The 13,888-nt window shown below is 42.9% G+C and overlaps 1 long non-coding RNA gene across 1 annotated transcript; it reads left to right on the forward strand.

Moving 5' to 3' along the window:
- The first annotated feature begins 205 nt into the window (after positions 1-205).
- LOC107318711 lies at positions 206-12,854 on the forward strand. Its single transcript, XR_001557452.2, has 4 exons — positions 206-1,763; positions 3,162-3,319; positions 3,777-3,896; positions 4,454-12,854. It is a non-coding gene; the product is annotated as an uncharacterized LOC107318711 (long non-coding RNA).
- The last annotated feature ends 1,034 nt before the right edge of the window (positions 12,855-13,888 follow it).

Raw genomic sequence — 13,888 nt, forward strand, 5'->3', positions numbered from 1 at the left:
GGCGCCTGCCGCCCGGCCGCGGCCAATGGTGAGCCCGAGACGCCGTGCGCCCGGCGCCCATTGGGCAGGGAGAGCTCGCCTCGCTCCTGATAGGGCCGCGGCTCGGCCGCTGGGTGGCGCTTATTGGCCGTGGAGCTGAGGGCGGGTGTGGTCACAGGGCGGCGCTGCGCGACGGGAGGGCCCGGGGGGGGGGGGGGGGTGGAGAAGTGGTTCCGTGCTGCCGCAATGAGCGGCCAAAGGGCGGGCACGGCGGACACAGAGCGCACAGCGCACAGAGCAAACATAGCGCATATAGCAAACATAGCGCACAGCCGGCACTGCCGGCACAGCCGATATGAGGCATCGTTGCCGGCATCGCGGCCGGTCGGAGCTGCGCCGTGAGGCCGCTGCCGTGCAGGCCGTGCTGCGCTCTGCTGCGCTCTTCCATCCTCCATCCGCGGTCAAGGTCACGTCCCGCCCTCGGGCCCGAGCCGAGCTCAGGCGGGCGCGTCCCGTAGCGCCGTGCCGGTGCCGGTACCGGTGCTGGTTTGCTGACACGGTTCGGCTCGGCCCGGCCGTGCCGGCGGTGGCGCTCAGCAGCCTCGGCTGTGCCCGCGCTGTGGGCGTTGGTCGCACAAGGCCCGTGTGGCAGCAGGCCGCTGTGCTGTGCTGTGTAGTCAGGCACTGAGCCCAAACCGTGTCAATAATCCACACCTGTTGGGCTCTAAGGTTCTTCCACAACGTATTTTCTTGCTGTTATTTTGTTCTAAATCTTTTTACCAAACAGAATCATTTTGCTGCACTCTTCACGTTTCACATCACGTCCAAAGCCTGTTTTTTATATAGCAGCATGAGGAGCTCTGCCTCTTGCCGTACCCCTCCACTCAGACACGGAGCACGCAGCCACTGGGGGATGATAACGCCTTGTGAGCGATAACTGCAGAGCAACGATAGGGCAGTCGGACTGTAACACTCAGTAAAGGCTGTGTGGGATTCAGGCACTGTGTGTCAGCACAGCCATGCCCTGCCCCTCGCATTCAGCAGCTGTGTCTACGCGTGCTAGCCGTTCCCCCGGCCCTTTGTCTCTCTCTTCTTGACGATAGTGCTGCTGTGGGGAAAAATAGAGAGGCAGAACAACAGGATATTGTCCGCTTCTGGTCCCTGTGCCAACGGTGACAAAATGTTGTTTTCTCTGTGGTTTTGGGATTCTGGTTGGCTTTTATTACTCGTGGCTGCGCCTGAACGCGTGGAGATTTGTTTTTAAATACTTGCAGTTATTGTGGAAACCTTGAGTCCCTGGGTGGAAGGTGGTGCCCCGTGGCTGCACACGGACGTTCCTGCTCTGGAGGATGATCCCCTGACCCGTGCAGAGGAAAAGAGGAGCTCAGCTGTCAGGCACAACAGGAAGGAGTGCGGTGCTGCGGTTCACTGGGATGACACCTGCAGAGCTGCCGCAGGCGTGGAATTGAGCCACGGGCTGTACAGTGCTGCTGGGGGAGCCGCGCTGCTGCACCAATCTCGTGCCAAACCACAGTGCTGTGCTGGCTCCCGTTCTCCTTTTCTGACACCTGTAGTGAGTCTGAAGCACGCTGCAACACAGACTAATGCAGCAAGTTCTGAAGTGAAGAGGGCATGGACCTGCGCTGAATAAGCCCTTTTAACCATCAGCATTGCAGGCCAGGGACACGAGCTGCAAATGTGCCGGGGCTGCCAAGCCGGGAGCTGGCTGCACACCAGCACTTGAAGGACGAGCAGTGGGACGCCTGTGGAGGCACAGGTACACGGTGAGCACGGGGCTGAAGGCAGGGGGGGCTGGGGAGGTGTCCCCGTGTGATTTGATGCTGATAGACTCTCAGTAAGCTGCTTGCGGGGTAGGTTATTGGGGTACAAACATGCTGTATGATTTTAAAGAAGACTGTAGATTTGATGGCCTCCTTAACATGAAATAAACCCGAACAGTCTGTGACTAATGCAAAGTGTAGGCTACAGCCTTGATTTCTGCATGTTCCTATGGGGCCACGGTGCCTTTACTGTGCTCACACAGCGGTGATAATGGTCTGAGTAAGAGGACGAAGTGAGTGGAAAATGGTAATTTAGTCAGAGAATGAGTTGTATTAAAACCATCCAATATGAAATGGAAGCTTTGCATTCTGCAATAATGCATCATACCGGGCACCTACAGCTAAGAGGCGAATGGAACAAAAGTTCTGACAGATAAATGGCAGAAATTTAACAAACCTGCTTGAAGTGTGAGAAGTGAGGAGGTGAGGGAAAGCTCCAGGGGTGGAAGAAATAGAAGTGCTAATCACACCACTGCAGGGCTGCACAAGAGATGCCTGCGAAGGGGGAGTTCACACACAGTGAGGAGATTTCAGTGTTAATTCAGAATGTCTGCATTTGTAATGTTGCAAATTCTGTTAAGCTGTAAGCCTTTTAAAAAGCTTTTAAATAGATTAACCTGGTAGTATCTTGCTTTAATAATCTGGGATATGAAAAGGTTGTTATGAAAGGCTCCTCCAGAGCCCTGAATTTTATTTGAAGGAGCTTATGAATCCCTAAACCTGGAAAGTTGGGTTTTATCACAGCTTTAGGGTGCTGCAGCCAGGGAGATTTCCTGTTTGTGCCTCTGGCTTATGACTGCTGTGTTAACAGTTCTGTGTTCTGGGAGGCTCTAGGCTTTGTCTGATTAACAGCTTCTGTTGCTGATATAAGTTTTTTTTGTGGTCTAAGGGCTTTTTGGGTTTGTAGAATTCTCTTTACTACAGAAGATGAAAGAAGACTTTCTCTTGCAACTGTTTATAAAGCTTAAGCATTCAGTCTGTTGTCTCTTCAAGCTATTATCTCTGGAAACACTAAAAGAGTTGAGAAGCTCTGGCAAGCTCTACCTGCAGCAGGGCCATCTACTGTTGAAGAGGACTTAATGTAATTGTCATGTTGCTGTAATTACACTTCTGTAAAGAAACCAGGATATATTCTACTGTCTGTCTGGGAATAAACGTGCACCTCCAAGGGCTGATTTCTGATAGGAACACACTGATCTTTAAATTGACCCCACTCTTCTGTGCGGATATGTTTAAGCCAGTTTTATGCTCTTGCTTTAGTCTTGTTGCAGTGCCTGGAGCTCAATAAGTGCTACAAAACTTCTGCATTTTCATATAAATTAAACAATAAACTTTTTCCAGGTATACCTGTCAGATACTGTCTGTGATCTTTACCTGTGAATCTACAGAAGCGATTCCTTCCTAAACTCACTTCAGAGAAATAATTCAATAAGGAGACCTTACGACCTGCTGAAAAGATACAATGACTGAGTTCCTGGTTTGCTTTAACTGGTGCAATGGTGAGCAGCCCCAGCCGGTAGGTGGATGCACAGCTGTCATCTCTTTTCTGATTTCCTGATTCATAATGTTGTCTTTTGTTTATATGGGAAACGCTGTCATTGTCATGTTCTTTTGATTAAATGAGATAATAAGTAATGTAAATACTAAAAATGTGTTATGCTGTGTTTGAACTGCATGTATTTTATCCAGAAGCTTTGTCTATGTGACTGCTTGTAGTCTCAGCCCCTGCTTGAAGGGGAATGGCTTTCCCAACCTTTTGCTGAATATCAAATAACAGTAATAAAGGTGAGTTTGAGCCTCCCCTACTGTGAGCAGCCAGAAACTTCAGCTATGTTGCCATGAGTCACTTAAGTGTGGCAGTGCTGACTTTGTTGTTTTTTAACTGGCTGCTTGTTTCTGCCTGAAAGCTAATTCTTATTTTCTGAGTAAAGACATGAGATATCTTCTTTCTCGTAGAAGAGGCATCAGCGATTGGACCGGAACATGATAGGAGAACCGATGAACTTTGTTCACAATGCACATGTGGGGATAAGAGAGATGAGTGGTGACTTCTCATCAGTAAGTGCGCATTCTTGGGTAAGCAGAGATCTTACTTCAGCAGCCTGTATAGCTGGTACATCCTAAAATAATAGATAAAAGTATGAGAGGAAAAAACAGAATTGTCCCTTGGTTTGTACATGTTCAGCAAGAGAATCTATTCCCCAGTGTCATTGTATCGGATAGGAACCTGCTGGGATAATGATTTTGTGGAAGCTCTTGACAGGTCCAGGTTTCACATCACCAGTTAAAGCTGTGTCAGAGTGAAGGATGTGAGAGTAATTGAATTTGGGACTGTGAGACCCATTTCATGCACTGACTTAAAATATTTAAAAGTTCTGGGTTTAGTTGCTACTTTTCCCCATTACTGTTGGAACCCAGCACTGTAAACAAGTGGCTCAGCTGCTTCCTTATCATTGAATGGCCTAGGTTGAAAAGGACCATAATGACCCATGGGCAGGGCAGCCAACCACTAGACCAGGCTGCTCAGAGTAAAATTAATTAAATAAATGAATATTTATAAAGCCTGGTTGTCAGAGCAGTTTTTAAAGGATGAATGTTTTAATTCTAAATGTTCTTTTTTTCTTTTTTCTTAGGCTGTATCAATTCAGGACCACATGAAATCTAAAGGTGGCTACACAAACGGCACTTCTACAGCTGCTGAGCTATAGGAAATTGAAAGAAGGCTGACATCTGCTCTGTCTTACAAAAGTCTCCTGGACTGTGCTTTCAGATTCACTAAAACCTCTTTATCATGGAGTATAGAGAGTACTTAAATTCTAATAGGTCAGTGCAAGCTTTTGCGTTCTTTGCACAATAGCTTCTGAAGGAGTTACTGTAAATTACCCTGGAAGTGGTCTTGGCGGTGCTGTAGTAGCAATTGTAGTTTGTCACTGTAGATGACTTCCTAACTGTGTCCCAAAAACCTCAAATTTGCCTTGTAGGATGGGATAGGAAGGCAGTTTGAATTGCCTGGGGTTTTGGTTTGTCTTTCTCTTCAAAAATGCAGAGACTGATTTTATTTGAAAGACAAGATGTTTGCACTTCTTACATGGGATAGATTGAATTTCTAGGTAGTATCTCAGTCTACAATACAACTTTTGACCTAATTCTTGGATCATTTACAACCTGAGACATAATTCAACTGAGCAGTGATTTGGGGTTTTTTCTTGTTTGATTGTTTTATTTCTCCGAGGCTTTTGATAGTGAACAAACTCTAGTTTAGTCTGCAAAAACTAGTGGAACTTCTGCCTTCTGTGATAAAGATTTTATAGTTAAAAATGCAAGTTTTGCAGACCAACCAACTCAGGAAAACGAGCATTTCTCTTAACTACTCCCCTCCTCAAAGTGTAACTGATGGGTGTTAATGCAGCAATGCTAATAACAATATGCTCCCCAGTGTATGCTAATTTTGCACAACTGCTATTGAATTTTAAACAAAACCTACTTTAATATCACTCAATTATAACCTATCTATAGCAATAGCTTTACAGAATTTGAAGGGATATCTCCAGATTCTGCCTTCTTAATTTCAACACTCTTCTCTCAGATGAAGTTTTTATTATATGTGGTTTTTACTTAAAGTATGGTTTAAGTGACAGAGACAGGAGAATATTAAACGGAAACTGCCGGAGACTTTCAGCACTTCATAAATACAAATATTTAGGCATACCCACACTACAGTTTTTCACTTAGTTCTTATTAATATTTCTTTTAAGTGATATGCTAAAACTAGTGAAATAGAGCTAGATTTCTCTCTTATCCAATCACTGACAACTGCTCTCTGACAAAATTATGAGTGAGTATTGGGGTAGAGACTTTGGAAATTTGCTTGCTGTCATAGGATTAACTAAATACAAGTGTTTAAATTACTGAAAAATCTGCACCAGTTATATTGTAAGTTACTGGAACTCTTCCCTTCTTGCTGCAGGCATAAGGTCAGCCATCAACCCTTTGTCATTAGAAATAAAATATTTGCCAGCTAGGTTTTCTTGCGAGGGAGATTTTTAATAGTATGATTCTGTTTATGGCTTATGAGGCTTATGATACTGCTTCAATCTGAACGCTTGGCTTTGCTATAGTTTTGTGCTGCAAAGCATGTAATACAGTGTATTAGGGAGGTCAGAACATGAAAGGTAGTTCTGTGTTTCTGTGTGTGTTCCCAAAAGAAACTTTTTCCCCATGCTTCCTTCCCATATTTCATCTTCAAGGACTAAAGAGGAAGAGAATGTTACTTAATACTCAACAGCTGATGGTCACATTCAGCAACCACATCAAATAGAATGTTAATATCCATGTCTTGCTACATCCTTACTTTTGAACTAGAATACATGTGATATTTTAATACCATTTAAAATCAGCATGTTAATCATGAATGTAGCTTTTTAAACACTTTCATATTTCTGTCTTCTAACCTCAGACTCATTCCAGCAACCTAGTTAGGATGCAGAGTTCAAAGAAGCTAAATTCTATAGACTGTTGAGAAAGCTCAAGTTATCGTAAAAGATAAATTCTAACTAATCTGCTATTAAATTGAATTTATGTGTTCATTAGTCTGTACTTACCCAGAAAGAGCAGTGAGAGAAGAGCTGTGATGAAGAAAATGGGTTGTATTTTCTTAATGTTATAAGAAAACAAGCCGGAGAAGAATTAGTACATCCTGAAGACCCATTCTGTGTATTTTTAAGATAAGGGTGTGGTGTATGCATAACTAGAAGTAAAGAAGTCAGGGATCATGTCAGTTCTCATGGCTAAAAATACACAGACAGATAATCTTGTTATTAAACTTGTAGGAAAATCCCGGTCTTCATTCTATAAACCAAGCAGTGCTACCTGGTACAAAGCTCATCTTCATCACACTGTACGGTATTAACAAGGACCACATATAAGTAAACTTAGTAGTCCTGTTATTAAAGGAAATGTTTTGCTGTTGCATTAAAGGTGCCATTATTTTTTAAATGTAAACAAGCATAAAAGCATGTCTCAGGCTTTTTCTTTGTTGTATAATTAGAAGCCTTATTTAGCTGTAGTCTCTCATGTAACGCAGTATAAACCAAACTAGGTCATAATAAATCTGTTGACAGAGGCACTGCACTCCGTTCATACAGTGAATTTCTTGGTATTTTTCTCTGCACTGAAAATCTGTTGGTCAGGTAGATGAATTAACATGGCTTGCAACTTTACTGCGCAGAATCACATTTCTCCACTAGAGAGCACAGTTTGCCATCGAGTCTGTTCTGTCACTGCTCTATACAAGTTGTTATGCCAGCATGGAGTGTTGTTGATTATTTTATTTCAGCCAAGTTAAAATGAAAAAGAAAAAAGAGTGAATGACACCAAAGGATCAAACTTGTCCATCTGCCTTGTAGGCTGTGATTAAGTTACACCAACAGTGCAGAGTGGCGCTGAAAGTTGCTGCTGTGAGTGAATGGCATTTTTATCATTTCTTTTTCATACTCAGAAATAAAGTAACTTCTGAGCAGAGCAGGATTGAATCTTTCATATGGAGTCTGTCAGAGTCTCAGTGCTGTCTCTGCATATCATCTGAGTGGAGGAGAGCAGCTGTGATTTCAAATGCGTGACGTCCCTGCTGTACTTTACTGACAATTCCATGCTGTTGACTAAGCTTACAGTCAACTTTTAGAAAAGGTATTTTGCTTTTCCACAACCGAACATGTCCTCTTATCTCTTGCTGTGGCCTTGTAGAAATTGCATGGCATTACTCTACATTCCAAGTTGTCCTGTGATGTGGTAGCTTGTAACCCATGCAGTAGGGCTATTGCTTTGTATGGCTTTGCCATGTTGGACTGCCAGGTGGTTCAGTAGCTTCCAGTCTGCATAGACAAGAATTGCAAAGAACAAGACAAGAAGCGAAATTTAACAATATGAATTTCCATGGAGCCATGGTTGCAAAATTTATTACCTGTTACTAAATACAGTAACATTACAAGAAATCACATCTGCCACTTGAAGACGATTGCGTGGCTGCTTGATTGTCTTTGGATGTACTTTGTTATTATCACTGTGACACTGCCATAAAAACTTAACAGTGAAAGATAAGAATGCATTGTCTGCCTCTTAAAACTGCTGTGTAGAGATGAGGTGAACAAGGGGAAAAAATAGTGCTGTGTTACAGGTGTGTCAGTAAGATGTCCTCCTGTGAGTGGGATCCTGTAGGGCTTCCAGACGGTTTGTGGTTCTTAAAGCACTATGCTGTAAAATCATTCAGATACAGTTAGACAGTTATATAGGATATTACTATTACATATTAGGATAATACGAGGTAGAAGCTAGATCTTCCCTCCTTGTGTTTCTTTGTATTTTCTTTTCTCAAGAGAGGAAACTCTTCAGTGGGACTAGTTAAAAGGAATACTGGCTGTACACTGACTTGCACAGTTTAGTAGAGTGTGTTTCTAGTTGGGGTTGTGGTGGTCAGCTTTCAGTTCTTAAATCTGTAATGCAGATAAGGAAGAGTTAACATCAAAGGTGTGGAGCCCTGAAATAAAAATTGTTCTGGTTGATCATTGCAGGTTGGCAGCAAGGCAGAAAATGAAGACAAACCATAAATAGAACAATGATTTTAGAAAAGCAAGGCTACCTGGAATAAATCGTTTATAGATATAATCCACATTTCAAAAAAGGGGAGACTCTGCATTTTAACTCTTTGCAATTGTAGAACCACTCTTACTATGTATCTTTCTGCATTAATATATGGGCTAACTCAGTAGATTTTAGACTCAGAGTGGCATTTAATGATTCAAATTCACAATTTTAGATGCTTCTGTCTATACCCAAAGTTCCTGAGCACCTAAGGAGGTGCTCTGTGTCTACAGGCAAACTACAGCAATGGCACGTAAGGCCCAGGCTGCTTCTGTCAGTGGCTTCCCTGTTGATATTCACGTGGTTACAGTGTGTATATATAAGAAGTTTCCCAGTACTGTGCAGAATGCGATCTTTCTAAGAACTGGCCTGTTGGAGAGTCGTTTCTTCAACTGAGCCTTAAGGTATGGATTTTGATTTATCGCCACATGCAGCTGTGAGCCAGGGTTGTGTTTTGCTACATGAAAGAATAAAGTCTCTTTGTTTATTGCTTAGTTCCTTATACTTTAGAGAAGGAAGTGGGAGAGGCAAGTACAGGAACCACAGAAAAAATGAGATAGACAAGGGAAGCAGATGTAGAAGCCATGGAGAAATACTGTGGTATATGTATATGAGGAAGGAGCAGAGAGCAGACTGTGTGCAAGTTAATGTTCATTTCCTATCATGCACAGGACAGCTTTCTTAATATCAATGTGGAAAATTGGTAAGGTGTGTACAATTAGTATATGGAGGAAATTGGGCACTTAAATGCATGACTAAGCTGGGACTTTATACCCTTCTACTTGCACTGTTTAATGTGATGCTGACTGCCAATGCCATGCCAATGGCCGCTGGTGTGCCTTTTCTGCAGCGTCTTCAGCTCATATGGAGAAAGCCCAAATGCTCTTTCTGTGTGCAGCAGTTGCTGACTGATGGCATGTGTGAGTTTGGAAGACAGGACAGCATTCTTTTTTCTAACAAATGTGAGCTGCTGTAACAGCTGAGGCAGAATGCTGAGGCCTGCTGTGCCCACCACAGCCTGCATGAATACCAAGCAAAGAAAACTTAGAGTTAAAATAAGTGGTGCTAAAGGGTATTTGACTTCAGTTTACAGTGCTGCCAGAATCTCAGGGAAATTAACTGGATCAATCTGGTGCTCAGTTTCCAGGCATTGGAAAAGTGTGGACAGGTTGGAGCTGAAAGGTGATGGAGACTTCCTCCTGTCTGAGGGGGTCTGAGTGATGTTCTGTGCTCACTGTGGGCTGAGATACCAGGAGGTACCTACAACAGCTTTCAGCCAGACCTCTGCTCCTGATGCTGTGCAAAGAAAGGAAGCATGAAAGAAACCAGTGAGGGCACTTCTGAGTGGGGAGGGCATTACCACTGTGTGTTCTTGTGCCAAAAGAGCACACAGCGTGAGGTGCTTGATACTGAGCGAGGACTGCTGTCTTCTCCTGGAAGCTTCCAGCTGAGCAAAATCATGTTAGAATTAAGAATTGTGCCCTTTCAGGGAGTCTGGGGTGCTGGCACTCTCACGGCTCTGTATCACATCTACTCAGTGCTAATGAACTAATTAAACATTGCAGTATGGCTACTGAACAACTTGTTCTGTTTTTGTGCGCCCTGTCACAGAAATGTAGCTGAAATGGGAAGTTTTCTTAATCTAGTTTTAATGCTGTTTAGGAGAGACTTGTCACAGACAGACAAGAACACTGATTTTCAGCTCCAGGCACAATTCAGCTCATCATCTGAACTGTGAGTTCAGGGCAACAAAGCTGTTCTGAAACTCTGCTCAGACAGCCTGTTCTGAATTCTATTAAATCAAGGTAAAATTGGTGTCATAAGAATCTTATTCCCATTATGTGTTTCCTCAGATACTTCCATGTAAATCCAATGTGGACAAAGCCAAGGTTTTTTTTATTTCCAGATGTCCACCTTTATTCAGGAAAAAGAAATTCAAGATGAATTCTATCTTTTATTGTTAATTTTCTCAGATTTTGAACAATCCATCCAATACTGGATGGAATATTTAATTGCATATATAATACATGGTTAAATGTGTATGTAGACAGACCTTGCGTCTTAAGTAATGTGGAAGAAAATAATCCATTCTTTTACACTGAAACAAGTTTGTCTGGCTTAGTGAAGGGTAGGAACTGAACTCAAGGCCACTTCTGCACTTTCTGGGTGTGCTGATAGAGCTGACATTGGCCCATACAAGTGGATGACTAATTTTAGATACTTCGTCAAATAATTAGAAAAAGTGTTTGATTATAGGATTTTTTGTGATGGTGTATTTACATGCATCTGATCCTGCTGGTCCTTAAGAAAGATGTGGACCTTTCACATCACTTGCTTGACCAGAGGTGAAAAGAAACTATTCAGATAATGAGTAATTAACCTCTTCATAGTGAGCTGTCTGAAACTAAGGATTTGTAGATCAATCAAAGCAATCCCACTTTCTGTAGATATAAATCTATTAAAAATAATATCTGTAAGCTTGTAGGTTGAGCCTCAGGAAGTGCTAAAGCTGCAAATTAGTAGAGAAAGTAGCGTGCTTTTAAATGCAGTTATCCGTGTTTACCCACACAGTCTCTACCATCAGGGAAGATTAAAACCTGACTCAATACCTTTGAGGGTATGACACAAACTTGAAAATATAATTCAGAAGTAAGGCTTCCAGTGCTTCCTTAATGCATGCTAATGTGACCTTGCTGCATAATGGCATGTGAGGAAGGCTTTCCCTAGTTGCTCTTAACTACTTTAAACATTACCTTTGAAAACACCATTTAAATTGGCTGTTTTCTCTGCTGTATAATGTCCAGCAAACTAAGGCACCTCTTGATAGTGTAGATTAACATTAACTGATGCTCAGATAAGGCTGTTAGCACATGGGGAGAAGTTGCTAGATGCGTGTTTGTATGAGTAAATAATGCTTAACTGCCAGCATTACTGTGTTTTGGATCATTTTATTGAGAGGAGATGAAGATGTCAGGCTGTTCTGTATGTTCTCCTTTTTGCCGTGTGGGTACATCTCTCAGAGATGGCATCTTCCAAAAACAATGTTCCCCGTGTCACTTTAATCAAGAGGTTTCACTGTGAAAGAGACAAGACTTTCTCGGGTGGTAGAATTTGCTTTGGTTGAACCGCTTCCTTTTTCGTGCCACCTGCTTTATTTTGCCCTATTACTCTGCCCTTTGCTTAGTTTTCCTATGAATATATTTATGTTGAGTGTTTGAGTCTCTGTTCTCTCTTAGTTCTTAGAAATTAACACATTAAAAATTCAGTCCTTTTGAAGCCTGTGTGTTAATTAACCCCGAATCCCTGCATTACTGATTTTTAATGAAATAACTGTTCAATGTGAAAAGTCTAGTCTCTTAATTACAATGTTAGCCCTTTAAACATCATGCATTGTATTTTCTTTTGAGTGTTTGATGCTGATAGCCACCCTTGTAAGTCGCCTACCTAACGAGGCAACAATCTTCTGTTTACAGTATTTCACTCAAAATTAGTGGATAGTAACTTGAATTTAACAGCAGAACAGATTGAAATGGATGGAGAGATATAGGAAAAGGAGCAGAAAAGACAAGTTGGTTGGGATAAGCTTATTTAAAAGCTAAGCTGATATGCATGAAAAAGAATACCCCATAAAGCGGCTCCCAGTGCAACTGGAGAATCAGGAGAATGGCATTGGAATGGAAAATGTTTCGGATGCATTTCCTAATGTGCAAAATAATTTGTGTTCAGAAGTGTGTGCACGTTGTGGAAAACAGGCAGGTGGAAGGAAGGGGTAATTTCATGATCTCTTCAAAAAGGATTACAATATATGCATGTTATTATTCAAACAATTTCTTCTCTGTGCTAATGGCTATTTAGCTTAGTTTCTGCTTTCAAACGAATGTGCTCAAAACCTGCTTTAGATGTGTCTGTTCCTAAAGCTTTGAAATGCTGCAGGAATGCCTGAGTCATTACAGGATTTATTTCATGTTAATGTTTGGCTTAGGGAAGGGATTTTTCTGAGAGAGTTGTTTCTGTTATTTTCTTTGATGGATGTAATTATGGCAGTTCCGGAAGGATGCAGTTCTTGGGGTGGTTTGTTGGTATCTGATGCTGCTTAGGTAGAAGCTGTGGGCAGGAGTTTCCCTCCTTGCTATATCCAAAATAAGGAATTTCAGATTGAATACTGGGGGTGTGGGAAGGGGGAAGGAATCTTATAGGCCTTGAAGTCATTCTCCAGCTTCAGAAGGTCTTTGCAACCTAATTTTCTTCTGTCTGGTGTTAGACATAACCGTCATTTTTTTTTCTCGTTCTGCTGAACTTTGACACTATGTTACCTGTTTTGATTTCTGGTTAAATGTTAAAGCTAACATTAAATTTAGGGACTGTTTAAATTGCCAATAAAGATTTCCAAGGAGGATATATGGATGCCCAGGTCATGAACTAGCATTAGGGCTCTTCCCTGCACGTGTTTCCAACCTGCACAGTCCTGCTGGACTATAGGGAACATATTTAACATTTGAGATGTTGGCACAGCATCCTTCTACATCTGTCGGATCATAGAGTCTTTAAGGTTGGAAGAAACCTGAGATCATGTAGTCCAACTGTCCACTAAACCATGTGCCTCACATCTAAACGTTTCTCCCACCACTGCTGTGAGCAGCCTGTCCCAATGCCTCACCACTCTTTCTGAGAATACAATTTTCCTAACACCCAACCTGAACAACCCCAGTACAACTTGAAGGCATTCCCTCTCATCCTATCACCAATTACCTGGGAAAAGAGGCCAACCCGCAGCTCACTACAGCCTCCTTTTTGGTGGTCAAACAGAGCAATGAGGTCAGCCCTGAGCCTCCTCTTCCCAACTCTGGACACTCTCCAGGGTCTCAATGACTTTCTTGTAGAGAGGGGCCCAGAACTCAACACAGTACTTATGTTGTGGCCTAAAGGCCCTTTGTGAAGGGCCTGAAGCTCCTAAAAACCTTCACTGAAAGACGTTGCATGACTTCCTCAGTGGTAAATCACTGAGCTGCTTTGGTGTGCCTCCTTCCTGTGTGTCACAGCGGTTCTCACAGTGTGCACATCACAGTCCTAGTGCTCTCAGATCCAAAAAACCCCACCTTCTCCAAAGCACTCTTTATTGAGAGCCCGTTCCCTCAGACACTTGTTGCAGGCCCTTGTGCTGCTCTCTCATGGCTTCATGTTCGCATCCACATCATCCAGAAAGAGTGCAGCGAGGCGAAACACTGCGGAGCCATGGGGTAAGAGTGGTTGCTCCCTTTGATTTGCAATGGCAGCATCAGGTAACAGAAGCCCAATGCCTCGGAGCTGTCAGGTGGGAAACTGCCTGCACAGAGTCACAGCGAAGGCACGGGACGAGATGAAGCGCTGCTGAGCAGGCGGGCAGCCCGGCGACACGGAGCACCCATACCCCGCATTGCAGCGCAGCGCCGCCC

Source organism: Coturnix japonica, chromosome 10, assembly GCF_001577835.2.
Source record: "Coturnix japonica isolate 7356 chromosome 10, Coturnix japonica 2.1, whole genome shotgun sequence".
Taxonomy (NCBI): domain Eukaryota; kingdom Metazoa; phylum Chordata; class Aves; order Galliformes; family Phasianidae; genus Coturnix; species Coturnix japonica.